Raw genomic sequence first — 26377 nt, 5'->3', positions numbered from 1 at the left:
AGGTATATCAAATCTAAAGTGAGTTGTACGACCTCATAGTAAAATCGTTGCTAGTACATCACTTGTTCTTATTCCTAAAAAAATCATGCCTCTTGATCTTATATTTGCAAGAAATGTATGACATATGAATATTATTTTGATTCTACCGGAGGTATCTTATAACGATCCGACTTGTCGTTTTAAGAATTTATGCCCCGTTCAGTAACTTAAAGTCTCGAGCAACTTCGTAATATGTATTATGACCCGCGGGTGTGGTCAAGTTTGATTTTCGGAAGATTCAAGATTAAATTGAAAGAACAATTCTCATTTTTTAGGCTTAAATGAAAAGAGGTGACCAGAGTTAGACTTTTGAGTAAACGACCCCGGAATAGAGTTTTGATTATTCCAATAGCTTTGTATGGTGATTTTGGACTTAGGAGTGTGTCCGGAAAATTATTTGGAAGCCCGTAGTTAAATTAGGCTTGGAATGGCGAAAATAGGAAGTTTAAGTTGGAAGTTTAACTGGGGAGTTGAAATTTTGATATCGGGATCGGAATCCAGTTCTGAAATTTTTTATGGATCCATTATGTCATTTATGACTTGTGTGCAAAATTTGAGGTCAATCAGACTTGATTTGATAGGTTTCGGCGTCGAATGTTTAAGTTAAAATTTCTTAATTTCATTAAACTTGAATTGGGGGTATGATTCAAGGTTTTAGCATTGTTTGATGTGATTTGAGGTTTCGACTAAGTCCGTAATATATTTTGAGACTTGTTGGTATGTTCGGACGGGGTCCCGAGTGGCTCGGGTGAGTTTCGGGGTGGTTTTGGATCATTTCTAGACCATTTTTAGTTGCTGGTTTTTAGCCACAGACATATGCATCGCGGTCGCAGACAAATGGTCGCGATCGCGAAGAGCAATTTTGTTGTTTGGACACTGTGAATCGCGATTGCGGAAGCCTTTTCGCGATCGCGTAGAGGAAAGTCCTGCTGCACTAACTTGACTTTGGAAGCTTATATCTCGCAATCTATAAGGAATTTGGAGATGATCCAAAAATAAAAGTTGTAGCCCTTTGTGTCTAGTTTTCAAAAAATCAAACCATTTGGAATTTTGAGTTGTGTACAAAAGGTTATTATTGATATAATATAGGCTGTCTGGGAAGAGTTTGAAAATCGCTAAGAAGCAATTTGTGTTGCACAGGGCTAAATTTGGCAGCTTATATCTCGCAATCTATAAGAAACTGAGAGATAAGCAAAACATGAAAGTTGTAGCCCTTGGTGTCTATCTTTTAGAAAGTTAAATCATTTACAATTTGGAGTTTTGTACAAAACGTTATGATCATTATACATGAGTCTATCTGGAAGAGCTGGGCACTTGTTCGTCGCGATCGCGAAAGGCAAATTTTGGACTGAGAAAAGTTGTGCTTCGCGATCGCAAATCATTTTACACGATAGCGAAGAGTAAATACTTGGGCAGTAGCAATATTTTGAGGTTTCAATCATTTTTAACATATTTGGAGCTATGAAACTCAGATTGAAGCAATGTTTGAGGCGATTTTCACCATATTGTCACGACCCAAAATCTCATCAGTCGTGATGGTGCCTATATCAATACTAGGAAAGCCGACAGTCTCAATAAACCATGTATTCTTTTAAATTTGAAAAGAGAATGATTTAAATTCAGCGGAAGAAATCTCACAAGTACAAATATAAATACTCCCAAAACCTGGTGTTGCTGAGTACATGAGCATCTAATATGATTACAAGTCTGAAAAATACGGTCTATGATAGTCTGAGACCAAATATAGTAAACAAGGAGATAGGGAAGGAGAGACAAGGTCTGCAAAACACGATAGTTGCCTCAGAATCTCCGAAAATTAATTGCGCGAAAAAATCAACAACCTCCTATGTCCGAGAACACTTGGATCTGGACACGAAGTGCAGGGTGTAGTATGAGTACAACCAACTCAGTAAGTAACAATAATAACTAAGGAACTCAAGATAATGACGAGCTACACAATTATAGTTCATTATAAGTAATTCCAGCAGTTTAAATCAAATCGGTTTTATACAGTTCAAGTTCATGTAATCCGGATATAAAAATCTTTCAGAGAATTTCACAACAATGACAGATAGCAACTAAATGCAACAACAAATGAAAAACAAGTACAAACTCTCAGGACAACAATCACTCACTAGGCTGCCAGCCCTCAACACTCACACTCAATGGGTACCCGCGATCACTGGGGGTGTACAGACTCCGGAGGGGCTCATACAACCCCAACGCCATAATCCGCACGAATAGCTCATGCGCTGCACGGACAACTCACATGCTATAATATCCTGCACGGACAACTCACGTGCCATAATATCCTTACCTCACCGACAAGCCCTCAACCTTACTCAGTCCTCAACCTCTCTAGTCTCTCGGTCTCTCAGAAATCACAAAGATCAGCCCAAACAAAGATAACATAGTGTATCAACAAATATCAAGAAAGACCGAGGTATGATACGCAAGTAAAATCATGACTGAGTACAAGAGCATAATTAGCAAATAATTCAACAAATACGCAACCTCTGTGGGTCCCAACAGTTCCATCACATAGCCTAAGCATGATTTCTAACATGATTTACAGTCAATTTTCTTCAACACATATGGAGCATATAGCTAACAACAAGTTATTCAACTTTACAGTTTCACAGGACGGACCAAGTCACAATCCCCTCAGTGCACGCCCACACGCCCGTCACCTAGCATGTGTGTTACCTCCAAAGTAATCACATGATACCAAATTCCGGGGTTTCATACCCTCAGGACCAGATTTAAAACTGTTGCTTACCTCAAAACATGAAATTCTTTACTCTGCTATGCCTTTGCCTCGCAATTAGGCCTCCGAGTGCCTCGAATCTAGTCACAAATAATTCGTTCCAGTCAATAAAGTTTATTGGAATTAGTTCCATAAGAAAATGCAAATTTTCCACAAAAATTCGAAATTAAGCTTAAAAATCGCACGTGGGGCACACGTCTCGGAACTCGACAAAAGTTACGAAATCCGGAAGCCCATTCAACCACGAGTCTAACCATACCAATTTTACCAAAATCCGACCCCAACTCGACTCTCAAATCTTAAATTTAAACCAAGAGGGTTTTCTAGATTTTCGACTTAATTCACCCATTAAACGATAAAAACAACCATGGATTCGGGTAATTTAACCAATATTGAGTTAAGAATACTTACCCCGTTATTTCCTCTCAGAATCTCCCAAAAATCGCCTATTCCCGAGCTCCAATCCTTCAAAAATGGAAAATGGGACGAAGTCCCATTTTTAGAACTTAAACTCACTGTCCAGGTTTTTACTCTACGCGATCGCGAACATTCACACGAGATCGCGAAGAACAAATTTTCCACTGCCCAAATTAACTCTACGCGATCGCGGACTTTCCCACGTGATCGCGTTGCATAACATCACAGACCTACGTGATCGCGGACTGGTCCACGCGATCGCGAAGCAAAAAATGCGTGACTTCTATTTCCGCTCCACTAACTCTACGGGAACGCGACCTTCTTCATGCGTTCGCGAGTCACAAAATCCCATAGCTACGCGATCACATCTCTCTTCACGCGATCGCATAGAACAAAACTCAGCATCCCCCCAGTTAACCCTACGCGATCGCGGATATCCCCACGCGATCGCATAGAACAAAATCTCACTACCCAACTAAGCCTACGCGATCGAAGACACATTCACCGATCGCGTAGAAGGAAAATAGACTCAGATATCAAAAAATTCCAACAGCTGTTCAAATCCAAATTTTTGATCCGTTAACCATCCGAAACTCACCCGAGTCCCTCGGGACCTCAACCAAATATACCTACAAGTCCTAAAACATTATACGAACTTAGTCGAACCCTCAAATCACCTCAAACAATGCTAAAACCATGAATTACACCCCAATTCAAGCCTAATGAACTTTGAAATTTCTAATTTCAACAAATGACTCCGGAAACTATCAAATCATGTCCGATTGACCTCAAATTTTGCACAAAAGTCATAAATGACATAACGGAGGTATCAATTTTTCAGAATTGGATTTTGACCCTGATATCAAAAAGTCAACCCCCTGGTCAAAATTTCCAAAATTCGATTTTCGCCATTTTAAGCCTAATTCTACTACGAACCTCCAAATAATTTTCCGGATATGCTCCTAAGTCCAAAATTACCATACGGAGCTGTTGGAATTATCATAATTCAAATACGAGGTATTTTACTCATAGGTCCACATCCGGTCAACTTTTCTAACTTAAATTTTCAATTATGTGATTAAGTGTCTCATTTCACTCTGAATTCCTTATGGACCCGAACCAACTAACCCGATAAGTCACATATCAACTGTAAGGCATAAATTGCACAGTAAATAGGGGAATGAGGCTGTAATACTCAAAATGACTGACCTGGTTGTTACATTCTCCCCCACTTAAACATACGTTCGTCTTCGAACGTGCCAAGATTCCAAGCCATCAAATCACTATTCCATCTTACCACGCGCATACCTGAGGGTGATCCCACGTCACCCTATTCCACATAGGCCTGACAATACAACTGAAAATCCTTAATTTAGCCTTAGCCCAAAAACCGTAGAATTCAATTCCCAACCTTCAGAATTTCTTTTCAAGACACGAATCTTACATTTACACATAGTATGAGTCTGAACAAGCTGCATCGAGCTATAACTAGAATCACGGATATAGTCACCCAGCATATTACACAACTCGCGCGCTCGTAGCACCATTCCTGATCACAATAACTACTCCAAACCAACCAAGTACTAGCATTAAACCCCATATCTAACAAAAACTCATCCCAACACCTTCGTACACTGTTGATAATAAAAGAAACATGCAGAAACTCATAACCATTCATCAGATCCAACACTTGTAGAGCTCCCTCTCCTTCGACAAGAACTATAGCAAATTCCTAAGCCGACTTTCAATATTATCCTTCCAAATATACTGTAATCAAACATGATAGTACCCATTCTAGGTCCGATGACTTATATGATTAAGCTCAACTATCCCACAGACACGCCACATCAATATAACTTCAGCCACCACTACGCAATCTATGTACCTAAATATGGGAGATGTCTCAAGGAAGAGAACCATATTGCAAGTTCAACAAGCACCACCACAACCACAATGTTACAACCAACTCCTCAAATTTCGTGAAGAGGATAACCGTAGGCGCATGTACACAATTTCTCAAATACGCTGCTTATGTAATTTTTATCATAGAGGAAGGAAAGCAATGAAATCCAATAAATTATCAAAGAAATAAAATTTCCACACATGATACAGACAACCCACGTGCCAATAATATGGACCGCTGGCATGGTCAGATGCCTCCAGTCCCAACATATCATACATGAGTAATTAAACAAGTACACTTGTATATGATAATGAAATAAGATTCTCATGCTCCTGGACTAGTATAAATAGCACGCCATAGTGCAAGCATGTGTAAAGTCTGCTATCACACTTCAAATCGGCAAATTTTACGCAGAATTAGTAACTACCCCATTTATTTAGGGAATCATCTTCTTTGTAACCTCAAGTATAGCCTAGATAGTTCTCAACAAAGGTACGAATACGGAAAACATTATAACTTTACACTTAACAGTCAACTCTAGGCATATTATAGCCTAAGCGTTCCTCCGAGTATGAATACTTGCTCTAATTCCCGCACATGGGCTCAAACCTCACATATATGCGCACTCATAGGGCATATCTATCATAAATAATTAACGCAACTAGTGCCTCCACTTAGTTTAAATAAAATACTTACCTCAAACAGGTCGCAACCCTAAAACAATATGCTTCTGAGAACTCTCAGTCTCCAAATTCATCGAACACATGAATCACCATAACTGATCTTAACTCCAGCACTAGAATGACTATGTCACGACCCAAAATCCGTTAAAGTTCGTGATAGCGCCGAACACCACTATCAGGCAAGCCAACATTAAATAATTAATTAAATTCTCATTTTAATATTTTTAAATCGTAAACTTTACTTCAATTTATCTAGTAAAAGATGAATTTACAGAATGAATAACAATGTTTTCCAATTCCAATACTGAACATCCCATAATCATCCCAGAACCCGGTGTCACAAGTGCATGAGCATTTTCTAGGAATTTAAAATAAAATACAATAACTGTCTGGAATACAAATTTGGACAGGAAAGAAAATACAATACTCTGAAGGAGACTCTGATGGCTGCTGGTCGTACATAAGATGCAGCTCACCTAAGTCCCCATAATAACCGCGCCTCTACGCCCACAAGGTCACTAGTCATATATGTACCTGCACAAAATGTGCAGCAAGTGTAGTATGAGTACGTAAATCAATGCGTACCCAGTAAGTGTCCCACCTAACGTCGAAGAAGTAGTGACGAGAGGTCGACTCCGACACTTACTGTGGCCATCAATAATATAAGGTACAGTAAAGAAGTGAATGAATATGAGATAGGTTAAATATATGAAACAAACAAGTATGAAATACATGGTACAATTTTCCTCTTTACAATTTACTCAAGCTCTCAACTAGCGAGTTCCCTCCGTAACCAGAGCATATATATATATATATATATATATAGATGTAGTGGATCTCATCAAATAGGTGGTTGTCATAATTCAAATCAGGGAAAAACCCTCAGATATACTGGTTTCTTGCCAAATGTTATGCATGATTCCACGAGGATAATATATATATATATATATATATATATATATATATATATATATAAATATAGGAAATACCGAGGCGTACGGCCCGATCCAATATAAAAGTAAACGGTGCACTGCCGAGGGTCGAACGACGCGAACCATAGATGCATCTATTAACCTGCCGAGGCGAACGACCCGCTCCCATGAGAGTGTGGTACATAAATCCTGCTGAGGCGAACAACTCGATCCCATAAGAGTGGTAGAAGGAAATACCCCGCTCGCGAATCATGCGAGCGACACGGTCAAATATAAATTTCTTCAGCTATTATTTTATTCCTCAATTCTTTTCGACATTACGAAGTTCAATTAAAACCTTTTAAATCTTAAGTTCTTCAATTTCAACTCCTTTCAAAACTCTTAATAAGCAGACTCAATCTCGCTCCCTCTCAAGGCAAACAATAAACATAAATCAATAAACAATATCAACAAGGCATGATGTGAGCCTAAAACTACCTGGACGTAGGCATAACTAGTAGCTACGCACGGACTCTCATCATCTCGTGCGTCAGTAGACCTCACAAATAGAAGCACACAATAATTTAGTTCACCTATGGGATTAATTCCCCCTTAGAAGGTTAGAAAGGAGGCTTACCTCGCTCTGTAGCTCCATAACCGACTTCCGAGCCCTTCCAACAGCTTGAATCGATGCACAATGCCCCAAAACTAGCCAATAATTATGCAATCCCATTAGTATATACTCAAATATTCAATATAATCCAAGTTATAACAATTTCTAACCTGATCGAAATGTCGATAAAAATCACCCTCAGGCCCACATGCCCGGATTCCCAAAATGTTTGAAGATAACTTTACCCATAACCTCTGCGCTCCCAGATTCTTCTCTCACTCTCGCACCTGTGACGCACCTCCGCATCTGCGACCTTGCAGGTGCGGACAACCCTTCGCACCTACGGTCGCTACCCAGCTTCTCCCAAACTGCACCTGCGACCACTGGCTCGCACCTGCGACCTCACACCTGCGGCCCTTATTGCACAGGTGCGATCACACCAAATATTAGCTGCCTCAACTCTTCCTCAAATTCCAAATTCGATCCGTTAACCACCCGAAATCTACCCGGGCCCCTCGGGACATCAACCAGTTATACCAACACATCGCAAAACACATTACGAACTTAGTCGAGCCTTCAAATCACATCAAACAATGTATAATTCATGAATTGTACCCCATTCCAAGCTTAATGAACTTTAGAATTCCATTCTTCTACATTCGATGCCAAAACCTATCAAATCACGTCCGATTGGCCTCAAATTTTGCACACAAGTCATATTTGATATTACAGACATACTCCAACTTCCGGAATCGAATTCCGACCCTGATATCAAAAGGTCCACTCTCGGTCAAACTTCTCAAAAACCTTCAAATTTCTAACTTTCGCCAAATGGCCCCAAAATGACCTACGGACCTCCAAATCCACTTCCGGTCGTGCTCCCAATACCAGAATCACCATATGGAGCTAATCCCAGACTCGGAAATCCAAACGGACATCGATAACATTGAAATGCACTTTAACCCAGATTTATGGAATTCTTCCAAAATGCCAACTTCCACGATAGGCGCCGAAACGCTCCTGGGTCATCCAAAACCCGATCCAGACATACGCCCAAGTCTGAATTCATCACACGAACCTGTTGAAACCTTCAAAACCCGATTCCGAGATCATTTACTCAAAAATCCAACCTTAGTCAATTCTTCCAACTTAAAGCTTCCGAAATGGGAATTTGCTTTTCAAATCAAGTCTGAACTTCCAAAATTTCAATTCCGACCACGCGTACTAGTCATAATACCTGAAGTGAAGTTGTTCATGGCCTCAAACTGCTGAACGACATGCTAGGGCTCAAAACGACCGGTCGGGTTGTTACATTCTCTCCCACTTAAACATACATTCATCCTCGAACATGCTAAGAACTACTCTGGGTTGTCCAAAATCACTGTTTAATACCTCGTGCACTTATCCGTGCTGCCACAACTTAGTTGAGCACACTAGCTCAAGCCAGTCTGAAGATTATCCCTTTTTACTTAGCCAAATATGCCTTAGAGTCCATTTCCAACATCCAGAATTCTCTGCCAGGCCTGTTCCCATCATACGAACACCGTATCAATCACTACACGATGCACCGATACATGATTGCATACCTTTGCTGAATTCACACTATGCACTACATAACTCACATGACCATAGTAACATTCTCTGATAACAATAACTGAAATTCCACAAATCTGATGCTCACAATGCACCTCATGACATATATAAGTCTTGTTCCAACTCTTGCGATACCGCCACGATGGAAGAGAGGTGTAGAAATCCATAATCAACTACAGAGTCAACAAATCACTGAATCTCTCCCTTTGATTAGAATCATCACCCCATTATGAACCAAATAATGGTATTTGCTCTTTAATATCCTTCATATAATCCGATCGCACTGATCCCAGATCCCAAAAATCTCGTCTCACCCAGTATAAGCTGCTCAGGCAACAAGCCACCCCAGACATGACCAAAAGTCTCATATGATGCCGCAATGTGCCAATAAGCTACGAAGTCGAATGTGGATACATAAGGAAAACGAATCTCTGGAAGGGACTACTCAACCCACACAACTAACTAGACAACCGAAAAGGTGTTATGAACCTTCCCCATAAAATAGAAAAAGAAACACATGAAAATAGATATAGGGGACTGTGATCAACATCCCACTGTTGCGGCATGCAACCCGATCTAAACAACATACACGTGGCGGAGTGCCACCCGATCCACACATAAAATCCATATAAAGAGATACTTACCGAGCTAGAATGCTCATTACTACAAAATACACGAATATCAGCCACAAGCACGCTAAGTGCATAATACCATCCCTGGGAGACAGATAGCGCCATACGCTACAAAACTCAAGCACAACTAAGGTGCGATCTATGATTTGAATCTCGAGAGCCATCCTACTCACATAACACCATAGCTATGCGGAACCCCAACACATAAGAAATTTACCAAGTCGTTTCACAACTCACACGGCACAATATAGTATTACATGAAATAGCCGACGACGAAACGACATCCAACGTCCGAATACTCCTCCACAAGGAGAGCTATGCTGAAATGAACACATCCGGCCTGATATAGAGCCCATATTCATATTTAAATCTATCCACATACCTCAAGCCGATTCTGATCGCACCATACTAGGCTAATAACCTTTCAAGGATCCATAATAACCCTTTTTACCATAACACACAAGAAAAACCATCATAACCGGAACAAACTCCCATAGTCCACAACCAAGTGAACCGAGTGCCCTTCAGGCATAAATTCTCACATGAACAATAGTACCGCAATCTCCATACTTGGTTCCAATATTCGATCAATCCAGTGACTACATGTCACACTTATACAATCTCCATGTGGGACGTGCTCCCACGACCTTCCGCACCAGATAACAAGTCTTCACATCCATACTACCGGCCGCACAAATACTGTAAAGCAAATCAAAAATCCGAAATCACTACTCAAAGCTTCTTACATAGGATACTGATCTTAGGTGACACTAAAAACAATGCCAGCTGGCTCTAACCATCTGAGTCCTTTCTCGCTCATCCGAGCTCGTGACATTCTTTCCAACACCTAACCGCAACCTTGATCCTCAACTTCCAATTCCCATGTTGATCACTGCACTTAATCATGCCAATGCGTAAGAGCACAAAAAATTTATCTTAACTTCCGAACTATTAATAGGGTTAACACTTCATCACATAGAAACCTTTTATTTAACTCATTCCAAGAGAACCATTGCAACATGTGACTGAATCCTGATATCCACAGAAAATACCAACCTCAAGTAGTGGTCTAAACCACCATAACCCTTCCGGGATCCATCTGCACATAACATGCCATAATACTCGAAAGCCTACAACTAAGATCAGTTACGGTGACCATCAAACCTCGCACGTACCACCACAAATCAGATGAATAACCCAACACACTAAATGAGCTGATCATTGCCATCACTATGCTGATTCAACCATTGCTAATCGAACCCGACTTCTCCTAATTTACTCTAAATCTTCCTTAGAAATAACAACATCTCCTTTATCAATATAACGAACTCAATCCGCACTCATCATGAGTGACCCCATCTCACGAGACCATATTGTCCCCAAAACCCACGAACCATCTGACACCCTCCTTGTGCGCACATCCGCATCTTCAACTGGTACACCCATTCTGATATTTCATTTACGATTCCGAAGTTATTTTCTCCCATTCTTCTATTGCTACACTGTATACCGAAGATAACATAGAATGCTCCAAGCCACTTTTATAATCCGCTGCAATAACTCAATACTTAACCATATTACGAACTCGAAATCCTTAGGCACCACACTTTAACTTTTGAATCGACTAGGACCGTTATTGAGAGTCACCCACTCTGACTTGGTCCCGAATATAATCAAACTCCCAGACTCCACTAGCACATGAACGCCCTCTCAAGAAGTACCCGGCTAAATCACTTTCCTTGTAAATCGACTTTACACGAAGCATAAATCTTGAATCTTCCCCAAAACCTGAACATGAGTCAATAAGGCCTACTATAGCACAGATTCCTCAATCCTTTACTCAAATTACCGCTGATGTTCTCTCTTCCTTAGTCATAATATCCCACCAATATGCCGATAACCATAAATCTCATAATTAACCGACCATGTAATCCTACCGTAAGCGGTGGAACTCTCCCACTTATCTTGAAACTACCATTGCATAACTCTAGAACCCGCCAATATTCTTTCTTCATCGTTGAACTGATCTTGCACAACTAACTCGCCAAATTCCTCGAAATCCTTCCATTTGACCTTTCATGAACACTCTAAATCACTAACCACATTCACATATTTGACCTCTTACCGGATAACCGGTAGAATTATTTCATGACATCCCCATCAACACCACGCAACCACTAACCTGCTCACAGGAGATAACTCGCCTGTGGAAATTCCATGCCGACATCATCTAATGCCGCTACACTAGGTACAATAACTACGAAATCAGTAACCATCCTGAGCCCGTGCTCATTCACCAGCTGTACAGGTCCGTTCACTCCTCATGGACATCAACTAAAGGTGCGACAATACATTCCAATCCAAAGTCATGATGTATCCTTCTTCATATCAAGCAACTCCCTCCTGTCACACCCAATCTTCTTCAATATAGCAGCCAATACTCCAAATTAAGTCCGTAGACCTATTCACGGTCCACCATGAATCCCAAATCACCCTAAATTTTCTTAAGGCGTGTAGTCATCCTACCACAGAACCCATATGCTACCCTGCCCCAAAGGCGAATCGAATAAAATCATAACACCGACGAACTTGACACATTCATTCAAGGACGACAACACCACACCTCGGATGAAGATTCCATCACACTAAAAAATACCAAGCCTCGTTACTCCATCAACCCAAATCTGGACATTCATAGGCTAATTGCTTTTTCTCTACCGAAATAAGATTCTGAATCTCGGAATCATGCACTAAGTAAACCTCCTTTCATTCACTGCCCTGACACATAGGCAAGCATCCTACCATCACATCAATATTGTGCGACAACCACTCCTAAGCCTCATAGCAATCTGTGCATAGCCTCAAAGCTCTCAGAAGTACAGTTATTGGGTTGAAATCACATAATATCCTTCCACAAAGCGAGGACAATAGCCCAATCAACTATGTAGGGAGAATCATCCCACACCACGTCTGTCGTACTATTAAAATTCCTCAATTCCCAATTTATAACCAGCGCTTAACGTCGCAGGAGATTGAATGGGAAAGAAATGAAGGCATAAGCCTCAAAGAAATCAAATCGCACGATGAGGAATCAAGAAAGGGAAGTGCTCCTAATATCCATGTAGCCTCTCGAAGATAAGTACATGACTCTACTAGACTCGCTCATGACTCATGAGACCTAAGTGAACCTAGTGCTTTGATACCATGTTGTCACGACCCAAAATTCGTTAAAGGCCGTGATGGCGCCGGACACCACTTTTAGGCAAGCCAACACTAAATAATTAATTAAATTCTCATTTTAATATATTTTTTAAATCGTAAACTTAACTTCAATATATCTAGTAAAAGACGAATTTACAGAATGATTAACAATGTTTTCCAATTTCAATACTGAACATCCTATAATCATCCCAGAACCCGGTGTCACAAGTGCATGAGAATTTTCTAGGAATTTAAAATAAAATACAATAACTGTCCGGAATACAAATTTGGACAGGAAAAAATACAATACTCTGAAGGAGACTATGTTGGATGTGGGTCGTACATAAGATGTAGCTCACCTAAGTCCCCGTAATAACTGCGCCTCCGCGTCCACAAGATCACTAGTCATAGAATCCCAAGCCGGCACTGCACAACTGATACTGAGTGCTCATATGCGCATACGAAATGTGTGGAAGGAATTCAAAGAGTTATGTTTCAAGCTGAATCAATTCCGCATGATAGAATACAAGAAGGAAAATTTTCCTAAGGGTTCTGCAGCCCCTCGAAGATAAGTACAGACGTCTCCATACTGATCCGCAAGACCCTACTAAACCTGCTAATGACTCATGAGACCTATGTAATCTAGAGCTCTGATACCAACTTGTCATGACCCAAAATCTCACCCGTCGTAATGGCGCCTATCTCAATAATAGGCAAGCCGACAATCTTAATAAATCACGTATTCTTTTAAATTTGAAAAGAGAATGATTTAAATTCAGCGGAAGAAATCTCACAAGTACAAATATAAATACTCCCAAAACCTGGTGTCACTGAGTACATGAGCATCTAAAATGAATACAAGTCTGAAAAATACGGTCTTTGATAGTTTGAGACCAAATATAGTAAACAAGGAGATAGGGAAGGAGAGACAAGGTCTGCAAAACACGATAGTTGCCTCAGAATCTCCGAAAATCAACTGCGCGAAAAAATCAACAACCTCCTATGTCCGAGAACACTTGGATCTGGACACGAAGTGCAGGGTGTAGTATGAGTACAACCAACTCAGTAAGTAACAATAATAACTAAGGAACTGAAGATAATGACGAGCTACACAGTTATAGTTCATTATAAGTAATTCCAGCAGTTTAAATCAAATCAGTTTTATACAGTTCTAGTTCATGTAATCCGGATATAAAAATCTTTCAGAGAATTTCACAACAATGACATATAGCAACTAAATGCAACAACAAATGAAAAACAAGTACAACTCTCAGGACAACAACCACTCACTGGGCTCCCAGCCCTCAACACTCACACTCAATGGGTACCCGCGCTCACTAGGGGTGTACAGACTCCGGAGGGGCTTCTACAACCCAAGCACCATAATCCGCAAGAATAACTCACGTGCTGCAAGGACAACTCACGTGCTATAATATCCTGCACGGACAACTCACATGCCATAATATCCTTACCTCACCGACAGGCCCTTGGCCTTACTCAGTCCTCAACCTCTCTAGTCTCTCGGGCTCTCAGAAATCACAAAGATCAACCCAAACAAAGATAACATAGTGTATCAACAAATATCAAGAAATACTGAGGTATGATACGCAAGTAAAATCATGACTGAGTACAAGACAATAATTAGCAAATAATTCAACAAATATGCGACCTCTGTGGGTCCCAATAGTACCATCACATAGCCTAAGCATGATTTCTAACATGATTTACAGTCTATTTTCTTCAACGCATAGGGAGCATATAACTAACAACAAGTTATTCAACTTTACAGTTTTACGGGACGGACCAAGTCACAATCCCTCCGTGCACCCCCACACGCCCGTCACCTAGCATGTGTGTCACCTCCAAAGTAATCACATGATACCAAATTTCGGGGCTTCATACCCTCAGGATCAGATTTAAAACTGTTACTTGCCTCAAAATGTGAAATTCTTTACTTCGCTATGCCTTTGCCTCGCAATTAGGCCTCTGAATGCCTCGAATCTAGTCACAAATAATTCGTTTCAGTCGATAAAATTTATTAGAATTATAAGAAAATACAAATTTTCCATAAAATCCGAAATTTAGCTAAAAAATTGCCACGTCTCGGAACTCGACAAAAGTTACAAAATCTGGAAGGCCATACAACCACGAGTCTAACCATACCAATTTTACCAAAATTCGACCCCAACTCGACCCTCAAATCTTCAATTTAAACCAAGAGGGTTTTCTAAATGTTTTAACTGAATTCACCCATTAAACGATAAAAACAACCATGGATTCGGGTAATTTAACCAATACTGAGTTAAGAACACTTACCCCGTTGTTTCCTCTGAAAATCTCGCAAAATCGCCTCTTCCCGAGCTCCAATCCATCAAAAATGGATTTTCAGAACTTAAACTCACCGCCTAGGTTTTTACTCTACGCGATCGTGAAGAACCATTTTTCCACTGCCCAAATTAACTCTACGCGATTGCGGACTTTCCCAAGCGATCGTGATGCACAACATCACAGACCTACACGATTGCGGACTCGTCCATGCGATCGCGAAGCACAAAACGCGTGACTTATATTTCCGCTCCACTTACTCTACGCGAACGTGATCTTCTTCACAGGTTCGCGAGTCACAAAATCCCAGAGCTATGCGATTGCATCCCTCTTCACGCGACTACATAGAACAAAACTAAGCAGCCCCCCAGTTAACCCTACATGATCGCGGATATCGCCACGCGATCGCATAGAACAAAACCTCACTGCCTAACTAAGTCTACGCGAACGCAGACACATTCACGCGAAACCTAATTTCTACAAACGACTTCGGAACCTATCAAATCACGTCCGATTGATCTCAAATTTTGCACACAAGTCATAAATGAGAAAACGAAGGTATTCAATTTTTCTGAATTGGATTTTGACCCCGATATCAAAAAGTCAACCCCCCGATCAAACTTTTAAAAAAATTGATTTTCGCCATTTCAAGCCTAATTCCACTACGGAACTCCAAATAATTTTCCAGACATGCTCCTAAGTCCAAAATCACCATACGGAGCTGTTGGCATTATTGGAATTCAAATCCGAGGTCTTTTACACATTGGTCCACATCCGGTCAACTTTTCTAACGTAAATTTTCAATTATGAGATTAAGTGTCTCATTTCACTCTGAATTCCTTCCGGACCCGAACCAACTAACCCGATAAATCACATATCAACTGTAAGGCATAAATTGCACAGTAAATGGGGGAACGTGACTGTAATACTCAAAATGACCGGCCGGGTCATTACACATATGTATTCGGGTAAGTGTTCTATATCCGAAAGTGATTATACTTCATGATTTTATGGTTATATTCATCATTTATTTTTGGATTTAAATGGAAGAAATCAAGATTTTTGTAAAAACGTTTCAAAAATGGAAATTCAAGATTGGGAGGACGATTTGTTATTGGAATTCGATAAAATTGGTATGGTTGAACTCGTATCGGAATGAATGTTCGAATTTCGTGAAAATTATGTCGGGTTCCGAGAGGCGGGCCCCCGCGTTCACTTTTGTTGACTTTTTAGAATAAATTTTTAAGTCGACGTTTTATTATCCAGAATTATTTCCGATGAATGTTAATGAAGTTGTACAATTAATTTGGATGAATTTGAGCGGTCCGGGGTCAATTCAAGCAAGAAGGCGATTTTGGAATATCGGCATAACTTCAAAAAGGTAAGTATCTTGCCTAACCTTAAGTGAGAAAATTACCCCTTAGGCATCGTGTCTTATGTGCCATTCGTGAAGTATGAAAAGCCGTGTACGTGAGGTGACGAGTACGTACTCAGACTTATATGTGCAAAATATATTGGGTTAAGGTCTTAAGCATATTGTGTAGTAAATTGGATAATTGTTGGCATTTATTAAATCATCTATTTTGCCACGCCTCAATTCATGTTTGTGGAATTTATTTTTATATGACAATTTGATGTGATTATTACTTGTATATTTATATGGATTTCGTGAATTGATGATTTGATATTTCTTGGAAATTAATTTCATTATGGATTTTTCATCTGCAAATAATTAATTAAATAAGCTTAAGAAGAGTTGTTTATATAATTATTAAGAATTTAGATTAATGAAGGTGTTGCCCTATACTGAGTATTTTCCATCTCTATTGATTGTTTTGAGGTTTTATATACGTTGCGTGGAGCCTTGGGCTATTTGTTGAGAAATTTATTGATTTTGCTACATATCTGGAATTTGGTTGTGGTTAGTGGCAAATTGGGATATGAATTATTGTATTGTGTTATAGTTTAAACACTCTCCTTGATGTTATTTATGCTTCCTACCTTGCTTGTTAATGATATGCATGTGCTTGGCAAGGAAGAGTGTAAAGCACGAAGGGTGATGTCGTGCCATTTGAATTATATTATCATGTGAGGAAGAGTGTAAATCAAGAAGGGTGATGTCGTGCCATTTGAGAGTGTAAAGAACGAAGGGTGATGCCGTGCCATTGAGAGTGTAAAGCACGAAGAGTGATGCCGTGCCATTGAGAGTGTAAAGCACGAAGGGTGATGCCGTGCCGTTTCATTTATATTATCAGGCGAGGATGAGAGTAAAAGCACGAAGGGTGTTGTCGTACCATTATTTTTATATTATCATATATTCATGGCACGAAGGTTGTTTCCGTGCAGGCGAGGACGAGAGACATACATTATATTGTGATATCGTTTTGTTGTGTATACATTCATGCCTTTATCTTGAGATGTTATTGTGCACCTATGTTTTCCATGTGAATTATAGTCGTTGTTGCTTCCTGTGTGCCTCCACTTTATTTCTTTTATTGTTATTGGCATTTCTCCCACCTAGTTGGTATTGTTATATGTATGCACGAAGGGTGTTGCCGTGCTAATTGATTTGGTTTATACATACATACATACATATATATATATATATATATATATATATATATATATATATATATATATATATATATGGTGAGAATGAGACAAGTGCACGAAGGTATTGCCGTGCCATTTGATGTGATATGTTGAATATATTTCTCATGCTAGGAAAGTTAAATGAGGTGACACATGGTGACTTTTATTTGAAAGAATTATATTAAAGGATATTTATTTGAAAGAATTATATTAGAAAGATATTTACTTGAAAGAATTATATTTGAAAGATATTTACTTGAAAGAATTATATTCGGAAGATATTTATTTGAAAGAATTATATTCGAAAGATATTTATTTGAAAAAATTATAATGGAAAGATATTTATTTGAAGGAAGTATATTCGAAATATATTTATTGAAAAACTTATAGATAAAAGATGTATATTTTGAAGGACTTGATTAATTGGTTGTACCTGTGTTTATTATTCGTTTGAGCAATATTTATGGTGTTCCTGTTGCCTTATTGTTTAAATCACTAGTTGATTGGTGTTGCTATCACTGGTATTTTTTTCCTATTATTTTTGTATACTATATTGCACAAATTATTTGACTAGTGAATGTCTTGACTGTACCTCGTCACTACTCCACTGAGGTTAGTCTTGATACTTATTGGATACCGACCATGGTGTACTCAAACTACACACCCGCACATTTTTGTGCAGAGCCAGGTATTGAAAATATCGGATTCGGACAGAGATTAGAGTATGATCGCAAGGATTCAAGGTAGGACTGCTTGGTCATCACAACCCCTTGGAGTCTTTCCATTTTATTGTACTGTTAATTTCTTATTCGATCAGTACTGTATATTCAATCCTCCAGATAATTCCATATATTCAGTTAGAGTTCGTGACTCAGTATTACCAGTGTTGGGAGGTTGTATTAAATTATATGTTTAAAAAAAAAGGCTTGAATTAAGACTGAAATCGGCTTACGTAGTCTTAGAGACTAAGTGCCATCACGACGCCTGTGGTAGGATTTTTGGGTCGTGACACATCTATAAAGGATAATCCCGTTGTACCAGAGTCGATATTTTATAATATAGTCTTGAAAGCTTATTCTTGTTCAGAATTTAGCTTTGATTGTGCTTCCTCAAATACTTATATGGCCTTCTTAATATTATACTAATCCTTTTTACTTTGTGATCTATTTTTTTTTAATCTCTAACACTTTTTTATGGAATAAATTTATGTACCCTAAGATTTATTTTTAACTTGAAAACTAATTTTACTCATATGATGAATTTAAAAAATAATTTAATTGCATTCTCTTGCTAAATAATTAATTGAAAGTTTTGATTATTTGGTTTTAACATAAAATATAATTTATTTTTTGTTGATTTAGATTCTTAATATTAGTTCATATCATGTTTGAATATTTAACCGTTATTATAATTTTATCTACCATAAATTTTATTTTCAAAGAGTAAAAAGATCGATTTGACATTCCACTTTTAGATCTTTATGTTTACAAAATCATTAGTGGTATTGACTCTTACCAACCTTTTTCTTTCTTTTCTCACACATTTATATTCTTAAAAATTTTCTTAGTTGTTCTTTAGTAATTGGGTATATTTTTCTATATTACATGAAAAATTAATAATAAAAATATATTATTTGAGTAGGAAAGCAGTTCAAATATAATACAATAATATATTATCGTGAAGATTTATTTCTCAATTTCAACTCTTTATGCAGTCCGTTTAGCATTTTATTTTTATATTTTCTTGGTATTGAATATTATATAGTGGTAATGTATTACCAATATTGAGGATTCTTATGAAATTAATTTTATTAAATTTTCCTAAATAGTTTTAATAAGAAATCAATAGACAAGATTGTATTAATTTTAAAATCTTAAATATTTAAAATATTAACATAGAAGTTATTGTAGTCCAAAAAAATAAGTTATTACAACTTTGTCCTTTCCCTATGAGTTCTTCTGTTTAATATTTTAGGGCTATTTTGGTCTATCAGTATTATATTCGTATTTTTATAATAATATAGGCTTTCTTGTTTCTAAATGGATTTGGACAATATAATACATTTTCAAATTAAATTAGTAATAGAAATGTTTTAAGAAGTATATCCTAAAAGTAATAGGATTACATGGCTAAAAATATGTCCATATCTCGAAAGTAATTATACTAATAGAAAATCTAACACGTTCCTAAAAATATTAGGTTTACATGCTAACATGTAGTATTATATATCTATGCCGGAAAATAATTATACTAATAGGATTCCTAAAGGTAATCATGTAGGATTCCTAACGTATTGTATTATATCCTAAAACTAATAGCATTAAAATGCTAATGTCTAGAATTTCGATTATGTCATTTTATTGTGAGTTATTAGGCTTAATATTAAAAGATTATTTTTGTAATCCAATATTTTATTCATGCTTTTATAATAAACTAGTATCTATAAACGTGCGTTGCACGTTAATAAGGGCACATGATGGTTTAAATATTTATTTATATGAATGAACAATAAAATTTAATTAATGAGAGAAATTTTATATATAATAATAAAACAATTATCTAAATGCTGAAAAATATTATTACATTAGCTTAATACGTGAATTCAAAATTAAAGGACATTATCAGAACTTACATAAACGATCAATTTTAGTCATGTTAAGTAGAAAATTATGTATTGTAGTTTAAAGGTATCTAATGTGATGGTATCTTACCGAACACTTCTTTATAGACGATATGTTTTGTGTATGTTTTCTTCTATTGCTTTGGTTGCTCTGCCATAACAAGAACTATTGTTGTTGATATTGATATCTCTCTTGAAAGTGCAACATATTGTTATTCGTGTAGGAAAATATATTATTGTAAATATAGTCTAATATTTATGATGTTTGTCCTTGTGCTTTATTTATTATAACTACAAAACATAAACATACTGAAAAATTATTTTCAAACAAATTTAAAAGGATGTTCTTTAGTTTCAGAAGATGAAAGTTGAATTCGGGGATAAACACATTGTCACGACCCAAAATCTAACCGTCGTGATGGCGCCTATCGTGGAACTAGGCAAGCCACAACTCAACATCTCAACATAGAAAAATCTTTGAACATAAAGACGGAAGCAATATAATAATTTAAGAAAAGCCTTTTTGAAAACAGAAATATCCAAAATACGATACAATCCATCTCAAAATCGGGGTGTCACTGCAACGACCAGACCGGTCGTTTTGAGCTCTAGCACATCGATCGGTGGTTTGGGGCCATGAACATCTTCACTTCAGGTATTATGACTTGTACACGTATTCAGAATTTAATTTCAAGAAGTTCAGAGTTGATTTGGAAAGAAAATTCTAATTTCGAAAGCTTTAAGTTGGAGGAATTGACTAAAGGGTGATTTTTGAGTAAACAACCTCGGAATCGGGATTTGAAGGTTCCAATAGGTTTGTATGATGATTTTGGACTTGGACGTGTGTCCGGATCGGATTTTGGATGACCCGGGAACGTTTCGGCGCCTATTGTGGAACTTGGCATTTTGAAAGAATTTCATAAATTTGGGTTGAAATGCAGTTCAATGTTATCAATGTCCGTTTGGGATTCCGATACAGGGAATAGCTCCGTATGGCGATTTTGGTATTGGAAGCGCATCCGGAACTAGATTCGGAGGTCCGTAGATCATTTTGGGGCCATTTGGCGAAAGTTAGAAATTTGATGAGTTTTGAGAAGTTTGACCGGAAGTGGACTTTTTGGTATCGGGGTCGGATTCCAATTCCGGAAGTTGGAGTAGGTCCGTAATGTCAAATATGACTTGTGTGCAAAATTTGAGGTCAATCAGACGTGATTTGATATGTTTTGGCAGCGATTGTAAAAGTTGAAGTTTCAAAGTTCACTAAGTTTCAATTGGAGGGTGATTCAGGGTTTTAGCGTTGTTTGATGTGATTTAAAGGCTCGACTAAGTTCGTGATGTGTTTTGGGACGTGTTGGTATATTTGGTTGAGGTCCGAGGGCCTCGGGTGGATTCCGGATGGTTAACGGATCGAGTTTGGACTTGCATGAAATCTTGAGGCAGCTGATACCTAGTGCAATCGCACCTATGTGAAAGGGGCCGTAGGTGTGAGCTTGTAGGTGTGAGCCACGAGTCGTAGGTGCAAAGGAGAGGAGGCTGGTCAGAAACTGCAGTTGCGGCGCATGCACCATAGAAGCGGTCTCACAGAAGCGAGCCGCTGATCGCAGAAGCGGACAAGCCGACTACGGGGGAGAGACGCATCTGCGAGGTTATTTCTGCAGATGCGGAGCCGCATATGCGGTTGGATAGCAGCAGAAGCGGAAATCGTGGCTGGGCAGAATGTTTTAAAGCTGGGTTTGGGTTCATTTCACCCATTTTCCACACGACTTGGGCGATTTTTGGAGCTTTTCAAGGGAGTATCTTCGCCATCCTATGCAAGGTAAGTGATTCCCACCTATTGAAAGTTAAGTACTTGGTTTACATATGGATTTAGACTTGAAATTTGTAGGAATTTGGGATTTTTGGTAGAAAACCTAGAAATGGATATTTTTGGATTTTGACCACGAAATTGGACATGGAATTTGCAATAAATTGTATATTTGAGTTCATGGTGATATGGGTAAGGTTTATCTTCAAACAATTTCGAAATCCGGGCATGTGGGCCTGAGGGTGATTTTTATCGACTTTTCAAACGGAGTTAGAAATTGTTATAAATTAGATTATAATAAGTATTAGAGTGTGTATTTATGGATTTGCACATTTATTGATTAGTTTTGGAGCGTTGGGCATTGGTTTGAGTTATTGGAAGGGCTTGGGAGCCGGTTATGGAATTTCGGAGCGAGGTAAGTCTCCTTTCTAACCTTGTAAGAGGGAACTTACCCCATAAGTGAACTAAATTAATATTTGTTATTTTTAGGGGCTACGTACGCACGAAGTCTAAGAGTCCGTACGTAGCTACTATTCTTGTTTGTGTCCGGGCAGTTTTAGGTTTACACCATGTGTCACAACCCAATTTCACCTATAGGTCGTGATGGCGCCCAACACTACAGCTAGGCAAGCCAACTAATAAGTCAAACGTATATTAGTTAAACTTTTATTCCAAGAAAATAATAAAATACCAACTTCTACCAATGTGTGTGTGCCAAGACCCGGTGTCACAAGTGCATGAGCATCTAGTAGATTATACAAAACTCCAAATACTGTCTGAAATGAAATAGACAGAATATAAATATAAGAAGAGACACTGGTAGCTGCAGAATAGCTCAGAAAGGCAGCTCACCACTATGCCTCGGGATGACGTGGGTATGTGATGATAGGTCCTCCACTAGTACCTGTCTCAGATCCTGCACAAAAGGTGCAGCAAGTGTAGTATGAGTACGTAAACAACGTGTACCCAGTAAATATCAAGCCTAATCTCGAAGTGGTAGAGACGAGATGACCGACTTTGACACTCACTAGGGGTCAATAATAATAACTGAAATAAAACTAGGATATTTAAAACGAGATGGCCCATGTCTCGGAATCCAGCAAAAGTTACGAAATTCGACAACCCATTCAATTACGAGTCCAACCATACCAGTCACTCAAATCCGCCTCCGAATCGATACCGAAATCTCAAAAATTCGTTTCTATGAGATATCTAAAATTTCCCAAATTTAAATCGCAAAACACTAATTTATGGTGAAAACAATGATATACTTGTATATGTAGAATAAATCCGAGTTAGAATCACTTACCCCAATGTTTTTCCCTTGAAAATATGTCAAAAGTCGCCTCTGCTCAAGCTCAAGTTCGTCAAAAATGGCAAATGGGACGAATGTCCTTTGTTTTTATAACTTACAGCTCTGTCCAGTTCGATCAACGAGCTCGATCAGGGGAGCTCGATCTCGGGAGCTCGATCTCAGGGAGCTCGATCTTGGGAGCTCGATCTTGGGAGCTCGATTTTGGGAGCTCGATCTTGGGAGCTGGTCATGGCCTCGATCAGGCCTCGAGCCTGGGACATGGTCATGGCCTCGATCAAGTTCGATCTTGGGTCTTGACCTTGGCCCTCGAGCCTTGCCTTCGATCATGACCCTTGAGCCTTGCCTTCGATTGAGGCTTCGATACTGAGCCTCGTCCCTGGCTTCGACTCAGGCCTCGATCGTGGGTTCGATATCTGGGTTCGATCTGGGGCTCGATCACAACCTAGAATATACAGCAGAAGGGAAAATTGCAGCAGCTTTTTAAGTCCAACTTTTGATCCGTTAACCATCCAAAACTCACCCGAGGCCCTCAGGACCTGAACAAAATATTCCAACAAGTCCTAAAACATCATACAAACTTAGTCAAACCTCTAAATCACATCAAACAAATGCTAAAACCATGAATCATACACCAATTCAAACTTAATGAAACTAAGAGTTTTCAACTTCTACTTCGATGTCGGAACCTATCAAATCAACTCCGATTGACCTCAAATTTTATAAATAAGTCATAAATGACATAACGGAGCTATGAAAATTTTCGGAACTGGATTCCGACTCCCGTATCAAAACGTCAACTCATCGGTCAAACTTCCAAACTTAAATTCTTGTTTTTAGCCATTTCAAGCCTAATTTAACTACGGACTTCCAAATAAAATTCCGAACACGCTCCTAAGTCCTAAATCACCATACGGAGCTGTTGGAATCATCAAAATTTTATTCCGGGGTCATTTTCTCAAAATGTTGACCGAAGTCAAACTTAGCACTTTAAGGCCAACTTAAGGAACCAAGTGTTCCGGTTTCACCCAAAACACTTCCAAATCCCGAACCAACCATCCCCGCAAGTCATAAATCATTACAAGAACCTACAGGAAGTTTTATTTTAGGAAACGAGGTTCTAAAAGTTAAAATGACCAGTTGGGTCATTACACCATGCTTGTGGACACCATTATTTAATTATATTTGTTAACTATATCAAATGGAACTGAGTTGAGGATTTTTAAGGATTTAAAAGCTTCAAGTTGAATTGTCTTTATTTTGAAAAGAATCAAGAAAGGGTTATGATTTATTGATAAATTTATATTTGACCGCGTCACATGTATGATCTGCGAGCGGGGTAATAAATGCATCAATGGTTCACACTGTTCGACCCTCGGTAGTGCACATTTTACATTTATGTTGGATCAGGCCCAACGTCCTTGGTGGAATTTTGTGCGTGATAGTAGAACTGGAAGTCCCTTTTATAAGTGGTATAAATTCATTATTTGAAAGATTATTTGTTTTAAATGAAGGAAGTGATTTAGGTTCTTAAATATGGTGATGAATTGTTCAGTTATTTCTTGTTCCGAGTTTTATTGCTATATATATCATGCTTAATTAGAATTTCATATTATCATATGCTTAATTAGAATTTTATATTATCATATTGTTGGCCCTTGGTAAGTGTCGAAGTCGACCCCTCGTCACTACTTCTTCGAGGTTAGGCGGGATACTTACTGGGTACACGTTGATTTACATACTCATGCTACACTTGCTGCACATTTTTGTGCAGGTGCGTATATGTCTAGTGGCCTCGTGGGTGCAGAGGCATGATTATTGCTGGGATTTAGGTGAGCTGCATTCCATGTTACGAGTCCGCAGCCAGCAGAGTCTCCTTCAGAGTATTTATATTTTCATGTCCAATTTGTATACCGGACAGATGCTGTATTTTATTTTATCTTCCTAGTTGATGCTCATGCACTTGTGACACCGAGTTTTGGGCGATTATAGGTTGCACTGTATTGAAATTTTTAAAGATGTTATTATTTATTTTGTAAATTCCATATTTTACTATTTAATTGAAGGAAATATGATTTCAGAAATATTTAAAAAAATGAGAACCAAATTAAGTATTTATTTTTGGCTTGCCTGACCGCGGTGTCCGGCACCATCACGACCTTTAATGGATTTTGGGTCGTGACAACATGGTATCAGATCACTAGGTTCACTTAGGTCTCACGAGTCATGAGCGAGTATAGTAGAGTCTTGAGGATCGGTACAGAGACGTCTGTAATTATCTTCGAGAGGCTACAAGACTGTTAGGAGTACTTCCCTTCTTGAATCCTCATCGTGCGATTCGATTCCTTTGAGGCTTATGCCTTTATTCCTTCCTATTCAGTCTTATGCGACGTGAAGCTCTTGTTATAAATTAGGAATCGAGGAATTTTAATGGTACTACAGATGTGGTGTAGGATGATTCTCCCTATGTATTTGATCGGGCTATTGTCGTTGACTCTCGGAAGGCCGTTCTGCCGTTGCAGTTTAGTGTCAGCATTTCCTAAGGTTTTGAGATTTGGCATTGATTGTTATGACGATTCGTGCATTGCTATCACACCGCATTTGTATAATGGTAGGATGCTTGTATATGCATCAAAGCAGTGAATGACTTGGGAAGGAGGTTTACTCAGTGCATAATTCAAAGATCCAGTATTTTATTTCCGGCAAAGGAAAGACAATTGGACTATGAATGTTCAGGTTTGGATTGACGGAGTAACGAGACTTGGTATTTCGAGCATGGTGGAATTTTCATCTGTGATGTGGTGTCGTCGCCCTGGATTGAATGTATTAAGTTTGCAGGTGTTATGGTCTTCATCAATTTGCCTTCGGGTAGGGTGGTGTGAATCAGTGCTAGGGAAGCGACTGTCAGAGATCGCAGTGTGCAGTGATTCAAGACTTAATCGGTGGTCCGGGTGTTGAGGGCTCA

This window comes from Nicotiana tomentosiformis, chromosome 9, assembly GCF_000390325.3.
Source record: "Nicotiana tomentosiformis chromosome 9, ASM39032v3, whole genome shotgun sequence".
Classification (NCBI taxonomy): domain Eukaryota; kingdom Viridiplantae; phylum Streptophyta; class Magnoliopsida; order Solanales; family Solanaceae; genus Nicotiana; species Nicotiana tomentosiformis.
The sequence above is the reverse complement of the archived record's forward strand: the minus strand, read 5'-3'. Positions refer to the sequence as shown.